This window comes from Equus przewalskii, chromosome X, assembly GCF_037783145.1.
Source record: "Equus przewalskii isolate Varuska chromosome X, EquPr2, whole genome shotgun sequence".
In the NCBI taxonomy this organism is placed as follows: domain Eukaryota; kingdom Metazoa; phylum Chordata; class Mammalia; order Perissodactyla; family Equidae; genus Equus; species Equus przewalskii.
In genome coordinates, this window is record NC_091863.1 from 20,041,073 (window position 1) to 20,067,398 (window position 26,326).

The following is a 26,326-nucleotide window of genomic DNA, read 5'->3' on the forward strand; positions in this document are numbered from 1 at the left end:
TTTGAGGTATGCTGTTCTCGTCTGTTCTCTTGATGTGGTGTGCATGAGTCTTCTGCTCTTCAGCATGGCTCAGATATTTGATCATGGCCCTTTTCTCTTCTTGGATTTGACAGACTTGTTTGTTTGTTTGTTATTTTGGTGGGGAAGATTTGCCCTGAGCTAACATCTGTGCCAATCTTCTTCTGTTTTATATGTGGGACACTGCCACAGCATGACTTGATAAGTTATGTGTAGGTCTGTGCCCAGGATCTGAACCTATGAACCTTGGGCTGCAGAATTGGAGTGCGCGAACTTAACCACTACACCACCAGGCCAGCCCCAATGGATTTGACAGACTTTTGTCAGACTAAGACTAAGTTACCTTCCTCTCTGGTGATTCTGCTCTCCTCAGCATCCACAGCTCTATGCTGTAATGTACTAGATTAGAGAACCTCATCATTGGGCACATGTTGTCATCATCATCTACATACCTAGAGACTCCATCAGGAGCTGAGTCTTTGGGTCACCTCTCAAAGTGATACTTCTACTCTGAGGGCTTACTTGAGATGAGAGACTCCTTTTGTTCCAAGAAAGTCCTTGTTCTGTCCTTGGTTCAAAGATATTGGCTCTAACACTTTACACAATTAGGATGACCTATGCCTTATCGCAATCGTAAGATTCTCTCAGCTTTACTTAAGAGAAGGAGGAATACTCTCAGGATGGGAACTTCATCCTGCTCAAATCTTTATAAACATTAAACTCTCTCTCTCTTTTTTAAAGAAATTTAGCTCTTTTTTTTCTGGTGAGGAAGATTGGCCCTGAGCTAACATCTGTTGCCTATCTTCCTCTTTTTGCTTGAGGAAGATCGTCACTGAGCTAACATCTGTACCAATCTTCCTCTATTTCATGTGGGATGCTGCCACAGCATGGCTTGAAGAGCAGTGCTAGGTCTGCTCCTGGGATCTAAACCCATGGACCCTGGGCCACTGAAGTGGAGTGTGTGAACTTAACCACTGCACCACCAGGCTGGCCCCTAAATTTAACTCTTAAACTTTACTTGCATTATTTTCATCCGAGTGCTTCATCTCTGGCCCTTGACTGAGACAAAACCCAGCAACAGTGGGTTAGAGTTTTCTTTGGATTTAACTTAATGAGTATTTGGATTCTGACATCTGTTTTAGATTCGTTCTTCTGTGTCTCAAACTTGAGCCCTTGGATGATTTTTCCTCTTTGCATTTATTAATCCTAATGCCTTCTAGGAATAGTGAAATTATATCTATTTTGTTATGAGAAAAGAAATGACAAAACAACAAGTATTACGTTATAGGTTCTGCTCATGCAATAGGATCTTTTGGGTAGTTGCATTCTGGTTTATGTAGTTATTTAGCATACAAGTCATCATTTTATTTGAGAACTCAGAATATACATTTCATAGCATAATATAAATATTTCAAAATAAAGCTAAGTTGATTTAATTTTCCCTTATAATTTAGAAGGAACTTTAGGAGTTTTTCCTTAGCTAAGGATATTTTGGACGTTCTCTCTTTTGCTATTCTTACAGTAGTTTTATGTTCTGGTTAAGCGATTTGGAGGAGTATTGTAACCTTTTTAAGAAACAAAATGTCTTCTGACATTGTTTTGATTGGAATACCTTTCTGGTTAGATATATGAGAAATAGGGAGAAAAGAAAGCACTCAGCTGGCATTTGGGGAAGAAATCATTTTCCTTTTCCTTTCTCTGTGGGCAAGAAACATGAGATAAAAATAATCAGAATAAGGTCCTTAGGTATCGAGAATTTATTAGAATCAGAGCACTTACTAATTCAGAGCAAATGAGATCTATAGATCGTTAATTGCAGCTTGGTGTCTTTTATAAGAATGCCTCATGTAGTGAGCACATTGTCCCTTCAGTAAATGAGTAGTGATTATCAAGGAGATTACTGTGATTTATAAGCTCATTTTCTTCATTTTACTTCACATGTGCCAGACACTGACTCATACAATAGAAAAACAAAACAAGCCTGATTTTTAGAAATTAAGTGCTTTATTGATTATTGTTGTTCACACCAGAAAGTTATAATGTGTGGGATGATTAAGTATGTCATATATAAATTTTTTTTAAAATGACTTTACTGTAAGCTTTAGACGATAAACTCTGATTTTGGTATACTACATTCCTGCCAGAATCTAAAGAGTGCTACCCAAATGGAGTAAAATAATATTATTTATAGTTATGGAAGGAGAAATTACTTTTTGGAAAAAGATTCTATTTTGTCCTGAAATATGCCCTTTTCAGATAAGTGTGACTTCTACGGTAATATGCAGAATTTTCTGTCTTTAATTTTCATGGAGAAAAAGAGCCAGATACCAAAGTATGACGAGTAATCAGGGAGTCTGATCCACAAGCAATATGCTACTCCTTGTTTTTCAATAAATGGTTTTTGGTAGCTTTAGATATCAAAGGAATTGATTAGATCCTTAACTTATTTATACATGCAAAGTTAAGTGGAGAATTTACACAATTACTCTGATTGTTGAAAGGCAGTAAAACATGGTGATAAGAGCTTGGGCTCTGCAGCTAGACTACCTGGATTCTGATCACAGCTCTGCCAGTGTGATCTTAGGCAATTTACTTAACCTCTCTGTGCTTGGTTTCTTCAACTATAATATAGGGATGTTAACATCACCTAGCTCATAGGATTAAATGAGTTAATACATATAAATCAAACAGTGCCAAACACATAATAAGCAGTGAATATGTGCCAGCTAATACTATTATTTAGACAAAAGAAATATATGTACCGATTCATGGGCTGATTTTTGTTGATTAAGAAATAAATTACTCTGGGAATTTGAACATTTTAAAAAACATTTTGAAGCGATCATCTGTTAATTTATATGTAATGGTGTAGTGAGGAGAAATGTGGTATAGTGAGAAAGGAATTAATCATTTTTGAAGAAACATTATAGACTTTGAAGTCAGACAAACAAGAGTGCACATTCTAACTCTGTTCCTTGCTAGTGTGTGAACTTGAGAACATTATTTAACCGTATAGGGCCTCAGTTTCCCCATCTATTAAATGGGGGCAATGCTACCTTGCAATGTTGTGAGGCTTTCCAATGATAAATTTAGAGTTTTTAGCATAATGCTGGCACATAATAGGAACCAGACAATAATTTAGTGGCTCTCTTCCACCAGCTCAGTAGCTAGAATCCCATCTCTTCCGAATCTCTCTCAAGGTCAAAGTGAGGGCAGAGACCTGGGGGAAAGTCAATCGACTGGTTTTTAGTTTTTCTTTTTTTTTGTTTTTCAAGTAAGGAACACGTGATATATGAGTGTCAGAAGGCATTCCATAGGTAGACCCAGTGAGTCATCTCAGCAGGATTTTAGAGAGAGTTCTTAGTGGAATCACCCAGTGTGTGGGGGCAGGCTCTGGAGTACAAAACCAGGTTCACATGATGTGGAGCTGTTGAGCCTGGATGGAGCATAGTGTTCTGAGAGAATATCAGGAGGGAAGAAGATATGTCATGTGTCTCCCAAGGAGCAAGGATCCCGGGGAGGTCAATATTGGGCAAAGTCAGAGATTTGAGTAGGTATGAGACATTGCTGACTTATCTGAGTAGGAACGGAGGCTTAACCCCAGGGCTGGCATATAAATTTGGAAGAGCAGCAAGACAAATTCCTGTTTCAGAGGTTCCAATACACTGCTCAGGTTGTCAAAGAGAAATCAACAAGAAAGATGCGAGTGATGGCAATTAACGTTTATCCAGCATCTGCTATGTGCCATACACTGTTATATTTTCTATATGGTAGGTATTGTTATTCTGCATTTTTGAGATAATAAAACTGGGGTTTGGAGAAACTAAGAAACTTGCCCAAAGTAACAGAGCTAGCAGGTGGCGGAGCTGAGATCCAAACCAAGGTCTGTCTTGTTTAGCCTCTAGATTCCCAGGGATTCTGAAACTAGAGAACAAGCCATGGACCTAGCTGCTAGATCAAAGATACTGGTAGAACCTTCATCTCAAGAAAATGGAAGAAACCCACAGATTGTAAGTACGCACACTGTCAGACAAAGCCTGAGGAGTAGGGTGACTTGATCCTGAGTCATGGTGATACACTATAACACTTTATGTTTCTGAAGACTAAGGTCAGGATTTATCTCAGAGCCTGGGGCTGGACGAGCCTCAAGGAGAGGGCAAGTGAGCTCAGTGACAGGAGGAGGGCTGCAGGGAAGCAACCTCGCTATTCCTTCCCATGAACCCCCGCCCCACTGCAGTACTTCAGCGAGTCCCCTGGAGTCTGTAAGGTGCGACGCATTAATGCACAGCTCTAAGTGCTTTTGCTGTCTTAATTTGTTATCATGGAGTGACCAAGTAATGTTTATGGTGAGCAACAGGGATCCTTAAGTTAGAGGTATAGCGGTATATTGGCAGTGTTTTATGTGGAAATTCTGTTCTCTGAATTTCATTAAAATAAATCATGGCCTGAACATCCTGCTTCTAAGGAAACTCGGAAAGCAAAGGGGAATAATCTCATCAAGTTGGAAACAGGGTGAAACAGAGATGTCTCTATCAGTAAGTTGTGCCAAGAAGTTTTATATTTAACCACTTTTTTCAGGACCACAGGACAGAAACTGTATCTTAGATATTTAAATTACTATATGAAGATTAGAGTTTTGAGGCTGGTAAAGTCAGGATTTGATTCCATCAAACTGATCACTCTTTAAGGCTGCCTCAAAGGCAAAGCATTTTATATCGCACTCAATGATTTGATGTCTAAATTTTTTATGTGTATCAGAGGCTTTGTGTACTATCGGGGAAACGGGAAACAATTTGGGACCAATCACATATTCTGTTTAATCATGCAGTAAGTTGCCTGTTTGGTTAAAAAAAAATCCCTCTTATCTCCTCTGGGAAGGCTTGCTTGGACCCAGAAATACCCTTACATCAGGCAGGTGTCTCATTGGATTGTCAAAATTTGTGAGTGAGGATATAGATAAATTGAAATTTTAAATATTCCAAGAACATGTTAGTCTTTTTTCTAGATTGTGAAACAGTGACACATTTTGGAATGGAAGGTTTGCTCCTTTGTCACCCCCTTCAAACTTTCGTTTCCAAAATCTTCTTGCAATATTTGGTAATACTTAAAGTGTCTCATTGGGTTGGAGCAGCCATGCAAATCCGGCTCCATATAAAACCTTGGAATATTCTTTTAAATGCTTAGGATCACCTTAAATCAAACAGAAACAAACATACAATTGTTTTCATTTAGAAATTTTTTCTTCCTTCTTTTCAGGATCTGTCCACATGCATACGTGATCTTTATATTTTAATTGGTTAATTTTAATTACACAATTACGTGAATACATTCTCATTGTAAAAATTCAAACACAGAAGTATATAAAGTAAAAAACGGAAGTCGTCTTTCACTTACCCTTCTCTCCTTAAAGCTCATGATCCCTATTAGGTTAATAATATTAACCATTATTAAAGGCTTAATATGCATCCATTTAATTCTTTCAATGTAATTTAACGTAGATATGTACACATACAAACACAAACATATTTGTAAACTATGCCAATTGGGCAATAAGTTTTTTTCACTTAATATGCTTTTGACATATCTTTGCATTGAAATCCATCTCATTTTTAAAACTGCTGCATAGTGTTTCAAAATATAGATGGAGCATAATATACTTAGTCAATCCTCTACTGATGGACATTTAGATTGTTTCTCATTTTCTACTCTTATAAATAATGTTGAGATGAGCATCCTTGAACATATTTGTCCAAATATGCAAGTACTTTTCTAGAATAGATATATAGAAGTGAAATTGCTGGGATGAAAGATATCTTCAGTTTAGTTAAATTTAGATAGAAATTGTCAGTTTCTCATTTAAAAAGCTATAAATTTTATACTCCCAACAGTAGTGTAAGAGAGTACCATTTCTCCGTGCTACTGTCAACTCTGAAAATCATAAATCTTTTAATATTTTGCTAATTTGATGGGTCAAAAGGGTAAAAATTATTTTCATTTTAATTACTTGATCATAACAGATTGTAACTTTAATCACAGCTAGACTCAATTTGCTAATATTTATTTAGAATTTTTTTATCTATGCTTATAAATCATAATGTCATATGGTTTTATTTTTACTTTTGGTCTGCTTTGGTAATGGGGTTAAACCAAGCTCATAGTATAATTGGAGAAGATTTTTTTTCTTGCGATCTGGAACCATTATACACAATACAGGAATATTTCCTCTGTCAAGCTCTCTCTACCTGGTGACTTATCATTGTAGGTTTTTAAATTTCGTTCATGGTTATCAGCTTAGTCATGTTTATTCCATCTTCTTAAGTCTGTTTTGATAACTAACATATTGCTTAGAAAATCATTCAGATTATCTGGCTTTCAAATTTATTAGGTATAAAGTGATACATATTATTTTCTTACAATTTTATTTAGTATTATCTCTATCTCTAGTTATGTCTCATTTCAGAGTCCAGGTGTGTTTGGGTATGTGTGTGTTTGTGTTCTCTTTTTCTTAGCTTAAGTTTTCATTACTTAACTAGCTTTTTCAAAAAACTGGACTTAGTTTTTTCTTTTTGTGGTTATTTTCTACATTATTATTTTAGCTTTTATTTATATTTTAAAATTTACTTTCATTTTTGTCAAAGTCACACATACACATGATTTAAAGAGTCAAGCAGTTATAAGAAGGCATGTTATAAGAAACCTGGAGTCCTCCCTCTACCCCCATTTCTCACTCTCAAGTGTTTTAGATGATTCATTTGGTATTTATCTCCATATCTCTGTGTAACATGCTTATCTGGCTACTCCTTGATGGCTCAGGCTCAAGCATTATTCAATTGACTTTCCATCACATAAGATGGATAATTAGCTTTCTGTCCGACTACTGCCCATCCCTACCATGCCCCTACTTTCTAACCAGGCTCCCAATTTGTTATATTTTGCTTCTATCAATATTCAGGATTTACAGTGTTATGAATAGGTCAGTGGTTTTCATATTGGCTGCCTATTTAAATCACTTGGGGCGTTTAAAAAAATACTGATGCCTATTTCTGATTTAATTGATCTAGATTTGGTTTGGGCATCTGGAGTTTTAAAAGATCCTCAGGTGATTCTAATGTTCAGCCAAGGTTGAAATCCAAGGAAATGTTATTCACAGCTAATTACTTTGTTTAGTTTTCCTTTCTAGAAAACCTTTTAATTTTCCTTGGAGCTAATAGTTATCTTATTTTTATATTTTCTTCTTTTTCTATGTTCTTATCCCTAATTCAACCCCAAATTCCTCTCAATAAATTCATGAACCAAGTACTCAGTCTGTGTCATTTTCTTGAAGAAATCACTCATAGAGACTTGAGAATGGTTCTTGCTTTGCCTGGTTGCTCTCTAGGCTGCTCCAAGGCATCATCTCAGAATCTCACTCCCCCATCCTCCTGGATGCTCCTGGGAGTTCTTTTCTCCTCTCTTGTGTTGGTGCCTGGTTTCCTGGATCCTATGTCTTCCTCTTTCTTGGTTTACTACCTTATTACGGTGGAGCACCTCTCTTCATAACTTCCATAGAGGGAAGAGTTCATAGAAGATGAATTTTTAATTATCTTTACAATAATGGTTTAGTTGGCTATAGAAATGTTGGTTGAAGATCATTTTTTTCCCACAATTTTAAAAGAAAATGCCTCATTGTCTTCTAATTTTCAGTGATGCCACTGAGAAGGCTGACGTCGTTCTGATATTTTATGACACCTGCTTTTCTCTCTTTCTGAAAGCTTAGAAGGCCCTTCTCTTTATTCAGTGTTCTGAGATTTCCTCATGATGTGACATGGAGAAGATCTATTTTTATTTATTGGTGGGTCCTTTCAATCTGGAAACTCATGTCTTTCAGTTGTGGGAAATATTTTTGAATAATGTCTTTGATGATTTTTCCTCTCCATTTTCTCTTCTCTATTTCTGGAACTCCTTCTATTAGGATGTTAGACCTCTTGGATGAGTCCATTAATTTTATTTTCTCTCCTCTTTTCCATCTCTTTGTCTTTTTGCTGTGATTTCTGGGAGACAACTTCAACAATATTTTCTCTCCTATTAAGATTTTAAACACAGCTCTCTTTTGTTTTTTATTTTCAAGAGCTCTTTGTAATTCTCTGAATATTCCTTTGTTTTATAGCATCTTTCTCTTCTTTGAGAGAAGTAACATCTTGTCATTTCCCTATGAGGAAAATAACAATAGTTTTTCTTAAAGTTTTCTTTCCCTTGTATAATCTATTTCTTCCAACTTGCTTTTTCTTTTTTTTCCTCTCTCTCTCAATCTGTGTTTGTGTGTGTGTGTATTTGTGTGTGATATTAGAGGTCTTCTAATGTCTGGGGATTTTTGACTCTTCACTTGTGCACAGCAGTTGAGCAGTAAAATGCTCACTGGGGACTTCTTTGCAAATAGCTGAGACTTGTAGCTTCTGGCCAGACCCTTCTATAGAGAAACTCCACAATGTCAGCGTTTTGGTTTTTTTAAAATTGAGATTTGTATTAGTTTACATCATTGTGAAATTTCAGTCGTAATTATTTCTTGTCTGTCACCACACAAGCGCTCCCCTTTACCCCCTGTGCCTACCCCCCACCCACCTTCCCCTGGTAACGACTGAACTGTTTTCTTTTTCCATGTGTTTGTTTATGTTACACATATGAGTGAAATCATATGGTCACAATGTCTGTGTTTTTAGTATATTTCTTTTTGGCTAGTCAGAGTTCCCAGAAAAATACGCTTCCTGTTCCTTGTCTCTCTCTGCCAGATTTGGAGAGCAGAGAAGAGGAAGAAAGTTGGAAGTCTTAACATTCAGCTTGCAAACTTTCACTTCATACTATGCTTTTAGTATGGTACCCTTCTCTTAACTGTGCCTGATTTCCCACAGTCTGTAGAACCTGTATTTTCTCCCCTTCAGAGAATAAACTCCAGTCTTCTGGGTTGGAGAGGGAGCTTACGTGGCTGCATGAAGTGAGAGGGGAGATCTTTTTTCCCTCACCAGATACTGATTTGATCTTGTTTTAGCCACATCATCACTCTGCTTCAAAGGTAACCGTAACAACAAATTCTGAAGCATTTTGGGGAATCTGTGGTATAAATCAAGGTCCTCCTTGGCTTTATCTTTTGCTGGCATAGGATTCGGTTTTCTCAATTCTCGTACATAGCAACCATTTGTTCATTTGCTTTTCAGTTTCCAAAATTGTGTTTCTGTTTGCTCTTCCCCTGTTCTCTGTGTCCTTGGAAACCTATAACTATTTTTAAAAAATAATTCCTTTACTGTGATTTTAATGGATTTTTTGAAGAAAGCAGTAGGAAACATGTGCTCTATCTTCTATAAATGGTTTAATTGTATTATTTTCAGAGAATATATTTGCATGATTTCAGTCCTTTTAAATTTGTTAAGATTTGTTTTGTGACCCAGAAGATAGCCTGTCTTGGTGCATGTTCCATGGACTTTGAAAACAGTGTTTATTCCGCTGTTGTTGGGTGGAGTGTTCTTTAAATGTCATTCTATAAATGTCAATCAGATCTAGTTGACAGTGTTGTTCAGGTCATCCATATTCATATGATTTTCTATAAATAGAAGTTTGACTTTTATTGTTATAATTATCTACTTTCTTAGCATCTTGTGGTAATGTTATTTTCAACCTTTTGGGTTTTCCAATAAATGCTTTTAAGGCAATGACTTTTCCTCTGGGTATCACTTGGCCTGCAATGCAATGTTCCAATATCTAGTACCTGATTATCAGTCATTTCTAGAGGATTTTAAAATAGTGTTTTTACATGCATCTTAACACAAGAAGAATATTTTTAATTTTAACTTTTAGTAAAGTAGCATACAGTAAAATTGACTTTTTTGTTGTGAAGAATCTACTATACATGTGCTGGAATTCATAGAAGGATATTTTTAGATTTTTAAGAATTTACAATTTTTATCTTTCCACTGTTGTTAGAGAGTTTGGTCCAAATGTTCTTTTTTAAATTTTTTGAAAATTTCCATATGGCTTAACACAGTCATTTGTAAATATTTTTATGGATATTTAAAAAGATGTTATATTTTCTGCTTGTTGGGTATCAACAGTATTCTAAGATATCTAGTATATGCAGTTCCATTGTCATTCATCTCCTCACTCTTCTGACTTAATTTGTACACTGAATTTCTGAGAAAAGTGGTTAGAGTGTTCCACTGCAATTCATGACTCATAATTTATCCTTTTTGTTTTTTGTTTGTTCGCTTTGTAAGTAGTTCTCATTTAAATATTTTGAAGCTATGTTCTTACATGCACATAAAGTTTTCTTTATTATATCTTCTTGTTGTATTGTACTATTCATTAATATAAAAATAAATATAAAATTTTTTGTCCATTTTAATGTTCACATTGAATTCTACTCTGCTTTTCATTTACCTAATATTGGGTGCAGTATCATTTTACGTGCCTTTATTTTAAAGCATTAATTTTCATTTGAAGAATATCTTTTGTAAACAATATGTGTCTGGAATTTATTTTGTTTTTGTTTTTGCCCTACCTGAGACTCTCATGTCTTTCAACATGTCTTTAACCACTTTTACATTTATTGTTATTCCTGACATCTTGGATGTGTTCTTGCTATGTGATATCATGTTTTCTGTTAATCGCAATTTCTATTTTCTTTTCCAGCTTTTTGTTTTACCTATTGAATTTTCTTTCTTTCCAATTTTTATCTCTTGTAGTTTCATATGCTATTTGTGCTCTTCTATTAGCTACCTTTAAAATTTACCACACATATTTTTCTACCACTTCTAGAATCAATTAGTATCACTCTTCTCTTCTTAAAATATTTCATAGATGTAATAAAATCAGAGAAATATTTTCATGATAGATTTTTATTAATGTTACATATGCATATTCATTGTTAAATAGCCTTCATAATTATTTTAATGGATATTTAGTATTCTATTAAACTTTTATAATAAAAATTATATATATATATATATGTGTTCCCTTATTGTGGGTAATTTTGGTTATTTAAATGATTGGTTCGGTTCCTGGGCATGGACCTGCACCATTTGTCTGTCAGTGGCCATGCTGTGGTGGCAGCTCATAGAAAAAGAGGAAGCTTGGCAGTGGATGTTAGCTCTCGGCAAATCTTCCTCAGCAAGAAAATAAATAAATAATTGATTGATTATGATATCCAGTGCTATAGTTAGTATATTTGTGCCTATAGAATTTCTATTACAGTACATAATTTTAGGACCAATTTTCTGGATGGAATTTATGTGACAGCACAGCCTTCCCCTTATGAATATCAGAAGTTTTATCTCCGTTGGATAATGTTCTTTTCGGTACATAGTATAAAGGGATTGTAGAGACAATGTAGTGAGTTGAGTAAAGTGATAAAGAAGAGTAGGACAGATGAATGACAGGTATAAAGCAGAGAAGAAGGCCTCAGAGTGAGATCTGGGCAGATAAATAGTGGACACTTCAGTTAGAATATGTTTGGAAACATTGGGGGAGTTAAGTAGAATCAGAAATGAATAGGAAGGGTAAAGTGGTGTCTTTTCTCCATTTATTTGCAGAGGGCAAGTAATAACAGTCACAGGGGGGTGAAAACTGATGAATTCAGAAAAGGGATTGCAGCAACTTCATCCTGGGTAGTAACTGAGTGTCTGGAGCCCCTGTAAACTCAAGATTGGGTTGAATTGCTTACTGTGTAAGTTACAAGAAGACATTTTCACTGACTCTATGCATAAGATTACGGGCTGGAATAAGTTGATAATAGTTCAGAAGGCTACTGAATAATGCCTGCATGCTTGCTTACTTTAAATGCTTACTTCAGATTGTGTATGGTTAAAGTTCGGTTATTTAAAGATAAGTTGTATAAAAATATACTTTTTCATTTCAGATAAACTACAGCTTTCAAGAATGAACCTATTATAGGTTGGATTGTGTCCCCCCAAAAAGATTATGTTGAATTCCTAACTCCCAGTACCTCAGAATGTGATTTTATTTGGAAGTGGGGTCACTGCAGATGAAATTAGTTAAGATGAGGTCATACTAGAGCAGGGTGGGTCCTTAATCTAATATGACCAGTGTCCTTGTAAGAAGAGGAGAAGAGACACAGGCACAGACACCTGAGTGGAGAATGCTATGTGACAATGGAGGCAGAGAATGAAGTGCTGCGGCTAAAAGTCAGGGATCACCAAACATTGCCAGCCACTACCAGAAGCTAGAAAGAGGCAAGAAAGGATTCTATCCAAAGTCTCAGGGGGTGAATGGCCCTGCCGACACCATGATTTTGGACTTCTAGCCTCCGGAACTGTGGGAAAATAAATTTCTATTGTTTGAAAGACCCTCAGTTTGTGGTACCTTGTTATAGCAGCCCTAGAAATATAATACAGAACCTATTAATTTTACCAGTGAGCTGTGACTGAAGCATCATAGCCCAGTGGGCCAGCTTATCCTAGTGAGGCAGGAGATAGTCTTTCAGTGTGGAAGTGCTAATGTGACTACTAAGTCAAGATTATGATGAGTCCTGAAGGGATATCAAGCTGGAGAGAAACTGCTACCTCTGCACCAGTAAATTATTGTCTACCGACTTCCTTGCCCAGCTTACAAATGAAGGTGGTAAAAAAAATTGGATCAGATAGAATCAAATATCCATTATGTGCAGCATATTCTAGGAACTCTGGAGCATAAAAATACAGCACTTATTCTATTGAACCATATGAAATTGCTATTTTTTTGGTAAAAGATCGGTTAAATAGTGACAATTTCATATGATTCAACCTAGTAGGTCACACTGGAACTTAGAAGGTGACGTTACATAAATTTCCAACAATAAAAGGGAGCATATAATAAACTTCAAATGAGAATGACTGCATCTTAAAGGATGGGAAAGACTCAGGAAGACCCTGGAAAGTGATGAGTATTTGAAGGTGGGTAGTGAAGGAACCAATTTCACTGGAGATGTTAAGTCCACATGCAGGAGTCAGGAGGGAAAGTTCTAGAAAAGTATTTTGGGGCTATATTAAGAAAGATCTTCAATGCTAGACTAAAGAGTTTCAGTTTATTTTTATGAAATTAGAGAATGAATTGTCAAAGATTGTCTGGAGGGGAGGATGTGAAGTGATGGTTTAAGAAGATTGATTTGGCATGTATTTATTTAGCAAATATTTGTTGAGGCCAATTTTGTGTGCATGCAGATTGGAGAGTTCTAGGACTGATTGCCTGGAAACAAATTAAGAGGTTGTTAATTGGTAACTATGTTGTTATCACAGTGTAACTATGATGTTATATATGCTTGAACTGGAGTGGTAGACGGTGGAAAGGAAAAATTAAAGTGGTTTGGAGAACACCTGAGAGAGTTTGGTGATCTATTTAATTGCAAAAGAAGGAGATAGAGCCAAAGTTTTGCATTTGACTGAATTTCAGAATGGCATTAATAACAAAAATGGAGAAAGCAAGAGAGGAAGCTTGTTCTGGGATTGAGGTGATAATTTTTTAAAATATCCTAATTTTGAAGTGGGTATCTTAGTGGAACTGTCTAGCACAGGGCAGAGAAAGAGGTCAACTCAGAATCCTCGAGATAGGTGAGTGTTGAGGTCATGAAAGTGGACCAGATCTCTGAGAGAGAAATCATATTAGAGAAAAGCAGAAAGTTGGATCCTGCAGGATGACCATGATTGAACTTAAATTATGCATATTATTCCCAATTTTACAGCGTTTAACAATAACCCCTCTCTGACATTGTCCTTCCAGACTGAAAGATCGTACTGGTTTCCATCCTTGATCAAATAGTATCTCTACTTCACACCATTCTTGAAGTTCAGGGACTAGTATGATCAGTACATATTTTTCTATCACCAGATGATTTGTAAAAGGGCGGACTGATATTTGTGGTTTGGTTTTCAGCTCCTTTATGTTTTGGAAACTTAAGGACCCTGAAGGAGGGAGTATGTCTTCTTCAACTTTGTCTCTCCAGCAGTCAGCACAGAATCACTAAAGAGTAGGTAGTTAATACATGGTTCTCACATAAATGAAATTTGGAGACACCATAAAAAAAAAGATGTAAAATAAATTAAAATGTCTAATAGAACAGTGCAGTAACTAGTTCATTCAAACTTCTGAAATTCTGGTTTGTCATTTTGTTGAACTGTGGCTTTTATTAAGTGAAAACCAAAAGATTAAAAGCACAAGACTGGTTTAAAAATGCCTCTATAGTTTTAGAAACTAGCCATTGTACAATATCAGCCTTCCTATCTGGTAAACCATAATTTGTAAAATCAGTTGTCAAAATTCCACATTATTCTCCTAACTCTAGTATATTAGGCTAGCTATAAAGTTTCCTTCAGCATCTGTGTTTTTTCTTTCTTTAACCAGAGTTAAAGAGATCTTTTTGTTTCCCCTGGCACTTAAACCATGAGAGAGACAAGGACAAATTGGGTCCTCTTACAACCTTGCAGACGGCCCTGCTCCAGGCAGCAGCAGGAAACATCAGGTAGCCTGATTGAATTCATTTCTTCCATGCACGAGCTGGCATCACATTCCAGATCTTGAGATTCCCAGGGTTCATTTATCTTCACAATTTCTTACTTGACAATGAAAAGAGGAGTGCCAAGCTGATTCTGCATTTAACGTACCATAATGCCAATCTTGATGCATTGTTTTATGAATTATAGTTAAGAGCTTATACAGTATTTGACAAAAAGACAATTCCCTACTTGTTTGTGAAGCTACTTAACCACAAGAGTTAGGAGTAGGGCAGTGCTATTTCCTTTTCTAATTTAAATATGATTTTTTGATTAAGTCACATAGAATTGCAATCAGAACTCAGGACAGAGGTATCAGCTGTTAATTAAAAATTAGTGGGAGAGGGGCCAGCCCGGTGGCGCAGTAGTTAAGTGTGCACCTTCTGCTTCAGTGGCCTGGAGTTCAGCGGTTTGGATCCCGGGTGCGGACGTGGCACCATGTGGCAAGCCATGCTGTGGCAGGTGTCCCACATATAAAGTAGAGGAGGATGGGCATGGATGTTAGCTCTCAGGGCCAGTCTTCCTCAGCAAAAAGAGGAGGATTGGCAGCAAATGTTAGCTCAGGGCTAATCTTCCTCAAAAAATAAAAAATAAAAATAAATAAATAAATAATAAAAAAATAAAAATAAAAAAATTAGTGGGAGGAAATAAAATTTATTTGCCTTTTTTCATTATCACATGTAAGCACAAGTGACCAAATGACATTATTTAATAAGCTTGCCTTGAGTATTTTCTTGTAAATCCGTATTTTAGATTTAAGTTTATTTTCAGTATTTGTAATTAAATTTGTGGTTATAATTATAGCAGTGTCAGTTTTTCTTCTCTGAAACAAATATACTATTAAAAAAGCAAATCATGGCTTGTGGATGTGAAGCATTTTGGTGGATCACTGTCTTGATTATGTCTCATTTTGACTTAATGTCATTTGCCATTCTCTTCATTTCTGCGTGCTCACAACCCTTAGCTGGGAATGAAGAGGTTAGCATTTGGGCCATAGTTGCATCAGTAACTAGCTGCCTGAAGTTGGGCATGGACTTAGGAGGGCTTTGGTCAAGGTGATTTCTAAGGTCTCTTTCTGCACTAAAGTCTTGTACCCTGTAGTGGAAGTGTCTATATGAGCCCCTTATGGGGAATGAAGAGAGAAAAGAAGACAAGTGAAGTGAAGTGAAGTAAAAAGACAGAGAAAGAGGTAGAGCTCCCTTTCCGAGATTGCCTTGTCATCCCACCTATTTTTATTCACGTTATGATGAATTAATGTTGGGTGAGTTCCAGAGACTTCAAAACTGTTACGATTTTTATATTTCTAGCATGTTGTCTTCTGTTGGTTCAAGAAAGCAATTATATCCGTATACATGAGGGCGGCCCTTGAAGAATCTGCAGGAACCATTCAGAAGTTTATCTTGACAATCGCCGGTCGTTGAAATGTTTTCACATTCAAACTTGTGTGCTATTCATTCTGGAGTAGAAAAATTGATGTTAAGAATAAGGAAGAACATTTTACCTCTCTCCCTTCACATTACTGTATTTAAGGTATGTTCTTCTGGGGTGCCTATCCTACAGCAAGTATTTGAGATGAGCTAGATAATAGTGTTTAATTCATCAATATGGATCCCAAAGTGCTCACCAGTTTTGGCAGCTAAAGAAGAAACCATTCCTTGGGTGGTAGCAGAGACTGGTAAGCTTTCCCAGCACAACCATAGTCATGATAGGGGTCAGCAATCTGTGCATGATTAATATGATGTGGTGGTAGTAAACACGAAGTGAGCAGAGGTCAATTAGTGTAGCACAACATCATGGATCGATTCCACTTTAATTCATTGTGGTAAATAACTGGGAACTGAAATGTCATATTGATTCACCATAGACCCAAAATATAGAACTTGATAGGTGCAGCATATATGGTGAGCCCTCCATTCTAGTGGCTGAGTCCTGTAAGTGCTAAGATCTAGGAAATGCTCAAGCTTCCCTCGAATGGTAGTAACCAAGTTTTTCTTTCTAGGCCCAGTATAGGAGGTAGGCCCTCCATTTCACTGAGCTGCTCTCTTCTCCTCACCTATAATACCCTTGACATTCATGAATAACTACCATATCATCTGATTCTCATTAGACTATAAACATTGCAATAAGTGAAAAATAACAAATCCAGGTTGGGGGAGAATACTGGGCAGTAGACTAGGTTCATCAACTAACTGAGGACTCACTTCTGCATGCCAGCCTCATGGTACGTGAAGTTCGAATACGAGCTTTGGGGCAATTGCAAATTACTACATGTGTTTGGTGTCTCTTAGGAAGAGTTGAAACTGTTCACTTTAAATCTGAGAATACCAATGGTTTACTGGAGTCTGTACACCTTAGAGTGCCTAAAAGAGAAGAAAGGACATTTCTTTCCATACTCATCTCTGGATGAGGGTGTCAGATGCCAGGGTGTCATTTGGCTCAAACAGAAGACTAAAGGTTTCTCATGTTCTGTGTGGGCAGTTTATTTTTTTCTACTTTGTTGTATATGCTCTTAAGACCTGTATATGTTTATGTCTTTTAACCTCCTGGAGTGTCAGCGGGTCTGATTTCAGAACAAGATGAATCTTAGTTTGGTCTCTTGGCCCTGCCACTTATTAGCTGTTTGGCTTTGGGCAAGGTACTAGACCTTTCTAAGCCTCCTCAGTTATCTCATCTCACAATGCCTTCCTCACAAGGATTCTATAAAGATTTAATGAAATGAAGTAACGTGCAACATAGAGCATGGTATAATTTAGGTGCTGAACAAATGCCGGTTCCCTTCTCTCTGCTCTTCATTTTGCTAAATAGGATTATAATTCACCAATATCGTAGATGTCTTGGAAAAAATTCGAAAGATTGCTAAATATAAATACTCTTTCCCAAAGTTCTAGTATTCCTGTAATGTAAACAGGGCCTGTGTGTGTGTGTCCACAATGAGGGTGTGAGTGTGTGTGTTTGTGATCATGTTTGTATGTGTGTGAACTGGAAATACAGATGAAATGGTAAATAGGTGCAGGTCCTAGCCCACTTATCATAATCAATGAGTTGGCTCTAAATCAATAACTCCTGTTAGCTCAGTTCTAGAAGTCTACTGAAGTGAAGAATTGGGACCAATATTTGATATATGCATAATCCAGGCAAGAAATAATTTTATTTTTCTTCTAAGGAAAATTGTCAGGTAGCATCATGTTTATAAAACATTCCTTCACACCAGATAGAAAGTTTAAAGCAGGAGAAAAGAAGGTATATTTCCTTTAAACTTACTGTAAATAGAAAGCTGTTGCAGCTCCAGTGTTCCATCTATTGTGAAAATGGAGCCCAGAGAAGAAAACACATTTATGTCAATCATCAGGAAGAGAGTTTTGAGGCTGAATTATCCAGATAATTGCCCTAATTTTTCATCCTGGCCTGTGATTGTTTCCTTTTCTATTGCCTTACACGGTTTTGCCTTTTTTCTTTGTCCTCATCATTTTGCACTTCCTGACATCCTCTGTGTCAGCTGGCCACGTTATTGACTTTTATTTTTGTGGAGGTCACTTCTGTGTGAGCATCTCTTCAGCTCCTGATTGCCCTTAGTGGAGAGGAATTTGAATAAAAATGTATGACAGATGCTATTGAGATGGGGGAAGGGTTCTCTGGTGGAGAGGTGAATCATAATGTGAAAGCTGTATAACTCAATCCCCCAAACACCCACTCCAGTTTTGGCTCTTTGACAATGCTGTCTCTTTGAGAAAGAAGAACAGTTTGATCTGAATTCTTATTAGGTTCTGAGCCACCAAATTAGAATCTAATAAGCTCATTTGGAAGGGTTTTGAATTAGCTTAAAACAGACCCACGCTGAGCTCATAGAGGGGACCCTCCTACTCTTTCCAGGCAACCTGTAGTTTGTAGACTTAATTTTCAAAGTCTCTTCTTTGTCTCTTTTCTCATCTTATACTTGTGCTCTTTTCTTCTTTCAAATTGACTCCTTCTAGCTATACCTTACACTTCTAGGGTGAACTGTAATAGATCTTATTTGTAAGATTCTTTAAGAAAATCATAATTTTAGAGAGGGGGAAAAAAAAAGACACCTTTCTTCAATATGGGAAAACTTAGCTTCTGGAATCTTCCAGTTTGGCATTCTCCAGTAGTGCTAGTTACCTTTGAATGAGGAATATTTTGGCGTACCTTAAAATACTCCAAAAATACTACAATATAGCATTTCTTTGCTTGTAATGTACATAAATGTAAAATTGTTTAGGAAAATAAGAGTCTGGGAGCCTTAGATGGGTAGGAGGGGGAAGAAATAGTGTTGCAGTCAGCCTGTTAGATCTCTGAGGAAATGAAGGAAGTTAAAGAGGGTGAGAAATAGGAGTGGTTATTCGGTGGAGAAGACAACCCTGTGAGGTTTGTTGGGGCCTACTGTGGTTAGCCCAATCATTATGCTTCTATGTATTGCACTTTGTACCTCCGCAAATTTACCTGTAGGATAAATGACCAGGAGTGAAGCTGCATGGCCAAAGGGTGTGTGCCTTCTCAGTTTTCTAGCACTAATATAGATTTATTTCTGTTGTTGTATTTCTCTTTTATTTTTAATAGGATTCAAAAACAGAGGGGTGTGTGTTTGTGCGTGTGTTCTCTATTACTAGTGAAATAGTTTTGTTTTTTCAACTTTGTAGCTATTTTAAGATAAATCTAATATTTTTTCCTAACTTTAATGAGGTATAATTGGCAAAATTGTATATTATTTAAGGTATACAATGTGATGTTTGATATGTGTATACATTGTGAAATGGTCACCACAATCAAGCTAATTAACATGTCCGTCACCTCATATAGTAATTTTTGTGTGTGTGTGGTGAAAATGCTTAAGATCTACTCTCTCAGCAAATTTCAAGTATATAATACCACATTATTAACTATAGGTGCTATGCTGTACCTTAGATCTCCAGAATTTATTCATCTTACTTAACTGAAACTTTGTTCCCTTTGACCAACATCTCATTTCCCTCTCTCCCAAGCCCCTGACAACCACCATTCTACTCTCTGCTTTTACCAGTTAGCTTTTTGTAGATTCCACATATAAGTGAGATCATGCAGTATTTGTCTTTCTATGTCTGGCTTATTTCACTTAGCATAATGCCCTCCAGGTTCATCTGTGTTATTGCAAATGGCAAGATTTCCTTTTTTAAGGCTAAATAATATTCCATTATATATATATAATGGGTATAATATATATATCTCTCTCTCACTTTTTCTTTATCTGTTTGTCTGTTGATAGACAGGTTGTTCCCATATCTTGGCTCTTGTGAATAATGCTGCAGTGAACATGGGAGTGCATCTCTTCGAGATACTGAGATAAATCTAGTATTTTAAAGGCCAGTCTCTTTATTTTTGTAGTTTCTGAGGTAATATTTAAAATTCTTCTTTAGATTACCCCTAAACATAAATTGAAATCACTAATTGTGAAATTGATAATTATATAGAGGACTGGCAGTGTCAGAATTTTACCTAGATCTCTTTCACTTTTCATAATCTAATTATCATTGCTTAGATTCTCATTTCAGAGTTGATATGCCAAAATCAGGGGAATATTGTCTACTGTAGTTTTTAACCATGATTTATGGAAAACACACCTAATTAGTTGCTCTTCATTACTTTGACTTTCTGTAAGAACTTGGTACTTATCACCTTCTGCAGTTTAGACTGAGGAACAAAACAAAATCGTGGACCCTCTCACTCATATTGTTTTGTGATAATATATTGATCCGAGATTAGATTGCAGCTTTATTAAGAATCCCTATACTCTTTTGAAGAATTGCCCCATTTTTTTTAAAGCAGTCAAAGCCTTTTAAATCTATGAGAGATGCTAAAATTATGATTGATTCTTATGCTTTTAAAATCTCCAATCTTTTTTCTCATTTTGAACTGGGAAAACATATTGACTTTTTTTGGTGGAGATGTGGGAACATTCATATTTATTTAGCTGGAGAGGGAAGATTATGAATTTGAAATTTCAAAGCCATTTCTTAGTCAAAGGGTAATGGAATTTTAGAGCTGAAAGGCATCTCCAGATAGCTTTGTGGTGATGTGTAAAGAACAGGGAACTGAAGTCAGCAAACCTGAGGGTGAGTTCCTCCTTTCCACCTTCCTAGCCGTGCGACCCAACTCAAATTACATAAATTCTGTAAACAGTATTTCCTTATCTGTGAAAGGAAGATAATCCCTGCCCTGTTAATTTTCTTGCTTTGTTGTAAGGATCAAATGACACAGTATGTTGGGAACTGTGAGCTGCTGTTCAAATGTGTGATTATTTTTTTTATGAAGGAGAAAACAAATTCCCGTTTATTAAGGGACTTGCCTAAATTCACCAGCTAATTAGTGTAGAGCCAGGTCTCCTAAATCAGGCTGATAATCTTTCCACTGCAGTGTAACTTTTAGAACTTGCCCGTCTGCCCAGCTGGATACTCAGAGAACTTACCAGAATTCTAAAGTTATGTCACTTTCCATAAAAACATGAACTTCAGAGGAATCTTAGTAATGTCTTTTCCTGGATGAGAGGAAGCAATTGGTTTATTTTGACTTACCTTGTTCGGTCTGTAGTGGTGAGATAAACACCTAAAGCTGGTTCTGGTTCTTTTACTAGTCGTGCTATGATAAAAATCTCCAAGATTTATACTTACAGTGGTATTTCCCTGCCTTAAATATGCTTATCATAACTTTACAACACGCTTCTATGGAATCTTTCTTTTTATTTAGAGCCAAGCACTGCAGACATGGCTTTTATTTTTGTTTCTTTTTAAATAAGCTATATAGAATTCCCCACTCACAGTTTTCTTTGCCAATGACTGTGAAATTCTTGATTGTTTTGTTTCTTTTTATAGCTGCTTCTACAAACTATCAAAAACAGCTGGAGGATGACTTCCCGCCTTAGTCTAAGGTCAGGTGGAACAAAGTGGCCCCAATTCTCTTCCAGAGTTCTCAAGATAATTAAAAGGAAGCTGAGCGCTTCGTGTTTAATAGAATCAGCTAGGTTCATTAAGTAAAAGGGTCGAGGCTAAGGAAATTGAATATTCAGATTTAAGATAAAATTAATCGAAACTTATAATATTGTTCACTTATCAGATGTGGGAAAACAGGCAGGGAAAAGTGAAGATTCATGTCCAGCCAGAGAGAAGGAAAGGGAGGAAAATATATGAAAACTTCACAGTTCCTTCATATAATATTTTTAGGGACAAGAATATGCAAATTAGAAAATATAGGAGCTGTTAAAACAATAGGAATGCTTCAGAACTTGTAGAAAGAGCAACCAGTTTTTTTGCTGAAATCTGTTTTTTCCCGTGGATCTATTTCCATTAATAAGGAGAAGACTTGGCATGCAAATAGTCTGATATCTGCTTATTGTCAGGAAGAAAGACTTAATTTTTAAAATAAACTTTTAATCTTAGAATGGTTGTAGATATACAGAAACGTTGCAATGATAGTGCAAAGAGTTCTCCTATACTCTACACCAGTTTCCCCTATGGTAACATCTTAGGTTGGTGTGGTACTTTGTTTTTTGAGGAAGATTAGCCCTGTGCTAACATCTGTGCCCATCTTCTTCTCTTTTATACATGGGATGCTGCCACAGCACAGCTTGATAAGCAGTGTGGAGATCCGCGCCTGGGATCCGAACCCATGAACCCCACGCTGCCAAAGCAGAGTGCACGAACTTAGCTGCTACACCACCGGGCTGGCCCCAACGTGTGCTACATTTTTCACAACTGATGAACCAGTACTGATATATTAGTATTAACTAAAGTCCATACTTTATTCAGATTTCCTTAGTTTTTTTCCTTTTATCTAATGTCCTTTTTCTGTTCCAGGACCCCATCCAGGACAGCACATTATATTTAGTCATCTTGTCTCCTCAGGCTCCTCTAGACAGCAATGGTTTCACAGACTTTCCTTGTCTTTGATGACCTTGAGAGTTTTGAAGCATACAGGCAGGTATTTTGTAGGATGTCCCTCAGCTGGGATTTGTCTGATGTTTTCCTCATGGATAGACTAGGGTTATGTGTTCTTGGGAAGACTACAGAGGCAAAGTGCCATTTTCATTTCTTCATTGAAAAGTCCCTTTTTCTCCCCCCTTTCTATACTGTATTCTTTGGAAGGAAGTCACTATATGCAGCTCACATTTATGGAGTGAGGAGGAAAGATCTAATTTTAGCTATAATAAAAAATCATAATTGTTGGCAAACATTCTATCTTTAATTGATCAATATCATAATTGCGTTTGGCAGGCTCATTTGACCGGTAAACTTAAAGATGTGTGTTTTGCAGCTAATATCTTGGTAGGCAAATTGAGTGGCCATAGTTCTTCGAGTAGGACCCTCCTTTCAAGTACCTTTCTTTGTCCTTGGGAGATGGCCAGAATTATAGGCTCTGAAAAGTCAATCGACCACCTGTCTGAGGTATTTCGGGTTCTACTTGCACTTGAATCAGGTTAGAAGAGTCATTCTCACTCCTGAGTGAGTATCCAAATCACCTCAGAGCTTGTTCAAACATGATTCCAGGGCTCCACTCCCAAAATTTCGGACTCAGTAGGTCTGGGATGTGGTGTGAAAATTCACATTTTTAACACTTCTCAGGTGATGTGAATGCTGAGGAGGGCGCTTTTGATGAGGATTTTTAGGCTGCTTAATTTTAAAACGGTTTATGATGAGGATTTTTAGGCTAGTTAATTTTAAAAAACTGCAGATGAGAAGCAAGCTCCGAGGACTGGAATTTGCTTGCTCTTTGAGAGATATTTGCATTTGTGAAGGAAGGGGGGATGACCTTGTAGGGACCTGAAATTGGCCACCCCAAGATATGTCTCTTTGGCATTGGGATTGTTTGGGGCTGATTGCTTTCGATAAACTGGGACAGGGAAGGAGGCTCTGGGGAATGGAACTTGCCCTTGTTGGGACACATTTACATTTGTAAGGTAAATCTCTATCTGTAAAAGGTGGCTCCCTCTCTGTATCAGGAAGAAGAGGAGAGATGACCTTGTCCCTAGAAACTCTTAATGGGGAAGGCAAGAACTTAAGTTGGTTGCTGTCTGGCAATCTCATGTAACTGGTTTAGGGTGGTGGCGTCTAACCTTTCTAACCTTTACTTAATCCGATTTGATTCTTGTCTAAAAGTCATGGGATCACCCAACGACCAGACCCCACCTGCACTGATACCATTTTAACTTTTTTTCATGTTCTTTCCTTTGTCTTCGTAAAGAGATGACTCACATATCTATGCCTTAAATTTAGCCCTAACCCTCAACTCGGGGCAGCAGCAGGAGCTCTGACTGCCCGTGGGTCCTGTCCCCACGCACCAGCTCTGCCTGCCCATGGGTCCTGTCCCCATGCCAGCAGGGGCAGCAGCAGCGGCCCTGCCTGCCCATGGGCCCTGTCCCCATGCCAGCGGGGGCAGCAGAAGCAGCGGCAGCAGAAGCTCTGACTGCCCATGGGTCCTGTCCCCATGCTATTCTATTCTCTAAATAAAAGAGCACTCCTGCCAGATCTTGAGAGTCTAAGAAATCTTTCTTTCGACTCCTTGGCTCACCGACCCCTCATCATTTCGAGAACCACTAGGCTAGACCGTAGAAAGTTAAAAGACCTGAGCCACATCATTTCAATCCTGTGCTGAGCCGCTGCCACAGAATTACAGCTTGTTGTTAGGCCTTTCTCTTTCACCTAAGGCTGCTACAAGAAACAGCTGTTTAATATCCATCTGCTTCAGGCTTTTCTGTGAAGCTGATTCCATGGACGCTGCTATTTGACAGAATTTCCTCTCTAGAATGCCCCGTTTGAATTCCTCCACCCTGAAAACCCTTTGTCTTCATTAAGAAACTGATGTCGGATCTGTTCTTGGAGAGAGAGTGGGATAGTATGTTGCTTTGGCCTCTGGAAGGCTTATAGTGTCAAGTAGCACCGACTGTATTAACGGCTCATGTTCCTGTGTCCCTTTATTCCTTCATACTATGGGCCCCGCTCCATTTCACTCCATTTATTTTTTATTTGTACTGTATGTAAGTGCCATCTAATTCTGTTTTGAAATTCATAATATTAACTGGCATGTACTAAGAACTCATTTAACGTTTGCATCTACCCTAAGATTAGATCTATTATTATTCCTATTTTACAGATGAGAAAATGAAGAATCAGGTTAATCCTCTTCCTAAAGGTCACCCAACTATGAAGTGGTGGGCTGGGGGCTGAAACCCATGCCTCTCCTTCTCCCTCTCAGCTGGTCCTTCTCAGTTCTCCTGACCTAAGAGGCCGTGCAGCCGTTTGCTGGTTCTGTCACTGGAACGTGGTACTTCTTTCAGACTCAGCTTCCTCATTCCTACAGTGGGGGATAATAATACTATCCTCACAGAGTTGTCTTAAGTACTGAAGAAAATCATGGATATAAAGTACTTCACGGAACGCCATGTTCATGGTAAGAATTCAATAAATATGTTCTTTCTTTCAAAGCCACTTGCCCACAGGAAATTATTTCATTTAATTGTGTAACTAGTAGCACCCAAGTTAATAAGAGCATTCTATTTGTAAAGGAATAAATTAGGAATGAATGAAGAAGATATGGCTGATTTTACTCATATTGGCACTGTTTACATTTATACTTAAAATTCTCTCATTTTTGTTTCCTGTTATTATACACAGATTTTTTAAAAATAAAGTTTAAGAGGCTGATATAGCAACTTAGAAAAACTATGCAACTTCAATATAGGATTGTTATTTTATCTTTGGATAAAATAGTTCCAGTGCCTGAGGTACACAAATTGAGTTTGTGTTCTTAAGAAACATGGGTCAGAGAACTGAGTACACCAGAGTATGAAATCTTTGATTTGGTACCAGTTTTTGAAGTTGTGTAGTCAAATCCTCAATTATCTGCCTTGTGGTTTTGTGTACAATTTTGCCTGTGGAATTCTTTGTCTTTACTTTTGATGTTTTTGTTTTTTTCTTTTTTAAAAAAACACAAACTGAATAGCAAATACATTAAATTTCATTACCTAATAAATATGTTCTTTTCATGATCTTAGCCACAGAACAACCCCTCCATTTCTTTTTATTGATTTGCATTTTGCCCCTTCTTTATTTAGTTATCACTTTGCTTATGTTCTAGCTTGATTTCTCTTTGAAGCAATGCTCTGTTTCTGAAGTCAGATTAGTTTTAAGATGTGAGAATTTTGCTCTTACTGGTCCCTGATATCAGCCTGAGCATATGAACTGATTTTAGGAGAAATCAAGCAGAGGCTGGGATGAGAAATGCAGTCAGTGATGTCCAATGCCTCTGAATCAGGTCTGGCCAGCATGGGATAAATTCCCCTTTAACAAAATGTTTTGGAAACTGTGTCTAGGGAATAAGATAATAATCTTATAATAATAAGGCAGTGATAATTTACTATTTATAATAATAATTCAAATGAGAAAAAATGCATGCCAAGGTCACATATAATTTTTAAAAGGTCTCTATTCCCAGACTGTCTACACATCCCCTCTCTTCTGTTAGTATAAGCAATCCAGAATTGACGAACGATGCTCAGTGTTCTTCTGCCTGTTTGTAAGTCGGACATTTGCATTCATCATTTCTTATCATTCCTTCTTGATTGGGAGAGCTGGCTCATTTCAATGCTAAAAATTCCCAGAGATTAAAATGCTCTCTCTTTTTTGCTTAGGCTCTTATCTGAAAACATTATTTTGAAGTTTTGACAGCTGCAGAGAAAAAGAGCAGTACAGTAGGAAGAACATAAGCTTTGGAGGCAGATAACGAGCTGTGAATTTCAGAGCAAGTTACTTAAATTCTCT